Source organism: Nannospalax galili, unplaced genomic scaffold (genome assembly GCF_000622305.1).
Source record: "Nannospalax galili isolate Female #2095 unplaced genomic scaffold, S.galili_v1.0 scaffold1066, whole genome shotgun sequence".
Classification (NCBI taxonomy): domain Eukaryota; kingdom Metazoa; phylum Chordata; class Mammalia; order Rodentia; family Spalacidae; genus Nannospalax; species Nannospalax galili.
Genome location: NW_008354166.1, coordinates 459,677 through 463,311, shown reverse-complemented (window position 1 = coordinate 463,311; position 3,635 = coordinate 459,677). Strand labels below are relative to the sequence as shown.

Genomic DNA, 3,635 nt, shown 5'->3' with positions numbered 1-3,635 from the left:
CCTTCCAATACTGTGACTCATTAAAACACTGATGGGGGGCCTACTTGGAATCTCAATTTCAACAAAGAGAAATGGGGGACACAATGATTATGTGCCCAGTGTCTTTCTAGTCTGAGAAATCTGTCACAACTCACATAAAAATTAATTTTGTCTCTTTTTGTGAATATTAAACAATAGGTGATGACAATTTAAGTAAAATTTAGTACACATACAAATTCCACATCAATAAAAGTTATTCCTAGAGATTATGAATTCTTTTCTAAAAAATTACTAGCTTTTCTTCATAAAAATAATAAATTTAAAAATATTTTCTTTGGGAAAAAGAAAATTTTTATTGTGCTTCCCTTTCTCAATCTGAATTCTACTAACATGGAGCTTGCATTTTCTCAATAGTAAATTGACTAGGTTCACATTTTTTTTTAAAAAGATGAGACAGTATCATTCTGAGAAATGCATATTTTAGTTGTAAAATTGTATGTCATCAGCTCAATAGCATAGAGGTAAAAAAAAATGATGTTATTCTGCTTGAAAGAGGAGCTTGAAGGATCACAGGCAGGAAAGGTGATCCAGCCAGTAGCTCCAGAAGGGTAAGAACTACATATTTTATGATATATTACTACTTATATACCAATATATATTATTATATTATTCAATCATAAGACATTCATGTCTAGGAAATTACCCGGAACTTGAAATTTATACCAGAGCTCCCTTGATATAAAAAATAAATGATATTTAAATCAGTCTTGTAAAGTGTACAAACTATTATTGGTTAGCAAAAAAGCAAAAGGCTTCAGATAAAGATATGAGGTATTTGCAATGTGTGGACTGTGGCAGATTTACAAGGAAAAGAAATGGGTGGGATTGAAAATAATGACCAAGAGTAACAGGTGAAGGGCTTTGTTTTCCATGGCAAAGGTATGAGAATTTTCTTCTTGGGGTATTAAAAAGCCGCTTCAGGGAGGCTATGGAAGGGTGCCATCTGGGAAGTGGATGTATAGTTGAATAAGATGGTTTGGGACACACACACACACATACACACACACACACAAATGAACAAATTTTAAAAGTTTATATATTTGAGGAGGAAGCATGGAAATTTATGTTATGTTAATTAGTAGAGGTGATAAACATTACCATTGAAATCTGCCCGATGACTTTATAGACATACACAGCAGCCATGGATCCAAGTGCAACTGATTATGACTAGTAATAATCAGATACATACAGATTAGAGATGCATGCACCAACATCTCAGTGTTAGTAGCAAAAGCAATGAGTCTTTCTGCAAGGAAAGACTAAAATGAAATGGAGGTCTTTTTTAAAGGTTAAAAACTCATTCAATTTTATGTCTTACAGGGCTTATACTGAGTTCAATACTGTATAACTGTATTAATTCAACTGTGAACCTAGAAACTTACTGCCACTTGTGAAAGAGATGTACTCTTGCTCTGGTGTGTGTTACTGAATATGTTAAAGCTGTAATGAAATGCTTCTTCTAATCATGTAGTTATTAAAATTTTTTTAAAAATAAATAATGATTTAAAAAATAAGCTGCTTCATTAACATCAACACAAGAAATTTCAGATCCAGGAACAGTGTTATAAAAGGAAATGAATGTGATTCATAAATGTTGAAGATATTTTATACTTTTTATTCTCAAAATAATATTTGCAGATTTTGTGTAAATCATTTGGTGGATTTTATTCTATCAGTTAAAGCTATTGATAGACATTGGCTTCATCTGAAAAATCTTAGTGGAATAAATGCTCTCTGGTACCCAATTATTTCTAGAAATCCATTGTTAAAAGAGTTGATTCTAACTTCAGAAATACATATCAGTCATGTTCAACAAGAGAAATGGCCAGAAAGATTTCAACCAATCTAGAAAAAAAAGGCTTATTTCTCAAATGCCAGAGGCTTTCTGAAGTAGTTACTGCTTCCCATACAAATTTTAGTTCACAAGGAAAAGGAAGTAAACTCTTTCATTAAAACACATGAATTCATAATAAGCATTTAAAAGAACACATGCTTCATTCAGAAGAAATGTATTCTAAAATGACGTTACTTATTCCTGCTGCTTTTCCGAAATTAATATCAGAGAGAGTATCACAGTGGAGAAGTATATTTCTAACAGTTTATTTAAAAGAAGGAAGAAAATTCAGTGATTAGAAAAAGGAATACATTCATATCAAAAGGTAGATGCACTGAATTTTGACAAGAATTATCATTATTAGTTGTCTTCTTCTATTTTGGAAGAAGTTTAAGCATAAGCTTCCTGGATAGAAAAAGTAAAAGGTATACAAAAGGTTCAACATTTTTTCATTTATTTTTAAATTTTTTGGAAAACTTCATATGTGAGTACTGTATTTATCATTCCCCCACTTCCTGTCAAATTTATAGCTCTTTCATTTTTAATTATCATCTTATCACTGTTACACACACACACACACACAAACACACACACATTTCTTCACTGAACGACTCACTTTAGTGCCAGTAGTCTACAGTAACAGAGTCCAGGTAATGCTAAGCCACTGATTGCTTTAGCATGTGGTACTATGAGAGGCTCAGCATGATGGACTTGCCATAAATCCAAATTCATGCATTTTATATATGTATATATATATAGTAAATATATGTATTTGATTTGATCTGACCTATATTTGCCAGAGTATACATTTACCAAAGAAAAATTTCTTACCATAATTATATTAATTCAAAACTATTATTGAGTATGTACCATGGACCACTTGATTCCGTAAGTATTGGAAATTCAACAGTTCTGTTCTGTGGGGATATTAAACATATTTGAATAAGTAAGGAAATTCATAGCAGGTGGTCATAACGGCCATTAAAAAAAAGTAAAATAGGGTAAGTATGATAGAAAATGACTCTGAGTGAATACTAACATGATTGAGAGAAGAGCAGAGATACACTTTCTACTAAGGAAGGTTACATTTGAGCTGAGATCTTTACAGATACTATGAGGATTTCTGGGAGAACTTGCTCAATGTACATAGAAAAATGTGTCAGGACCATATGATTAGATTATGTTCTGCTCAGATTTGCAGTAAGGTCAGTGGCAGGAGAACAGTGTCAACCAGATGTTCTGTCAATGAAAAGATATTGAAATGGTAGGGAATTACCATGACTTCCATCATAAAAGAATTATCTCTCTAGACTGTGAGATTCAGTCTTGGAAGTGGAAGGATGTTTGGAAACGTGAAATATGTAGACTATTGTAAGGGTCCATGTAAGAAGCAATGGTGACTTAGGTGAGGATGGAATCACTGAAAGGTTTTTGGAAAAAAAGTTATCAATATATCTTAAAGCTCAAGTTTTTAAAATTTTATCTCCCGTTAACTCAACGTGTGAGAGCAAAAGAGGGGAACGTGTTATGAATGACAGCAGCAACTGGAAGATTGGAGTTGTTATTTATGAGTTTGGAAATTTGGGGGGAAACAGATTTAAGAAATTAGAAAAGGTAAAGTAGAATCAAATTCATCTTATCGAAAATCAAAGTAGAGATGTTAGGGACATAGTCCTGTGTTTGGACTTTGGGGAAGAGGTTGAGGCTTCAGATATAACCACAGGAATGTAAGAAATGTAGAAGTTTTTATAGGCCTGGAGTT

General features: G+C 32.5%; 1 non-coding gene across 1 annotated transcript; it reads right to left on the bottom strand.

Annotated features, from left to right (window-relative positions):
- Positions 1-2,474: 2,474 nt before the first annotated feature.
- On the bottom strand, positions 2,475-2,607 carry LOC115067390. The gene has a single exon (XR_003846807.1). It is a non-coding gene; the product is annotated as a small nucleolar RNA SNORA42/SNORA80 family (small nucleolar RNA).
- Between the last annotated feature and the right edge of the window lie 1,028 nt (positions 2,608-3,635).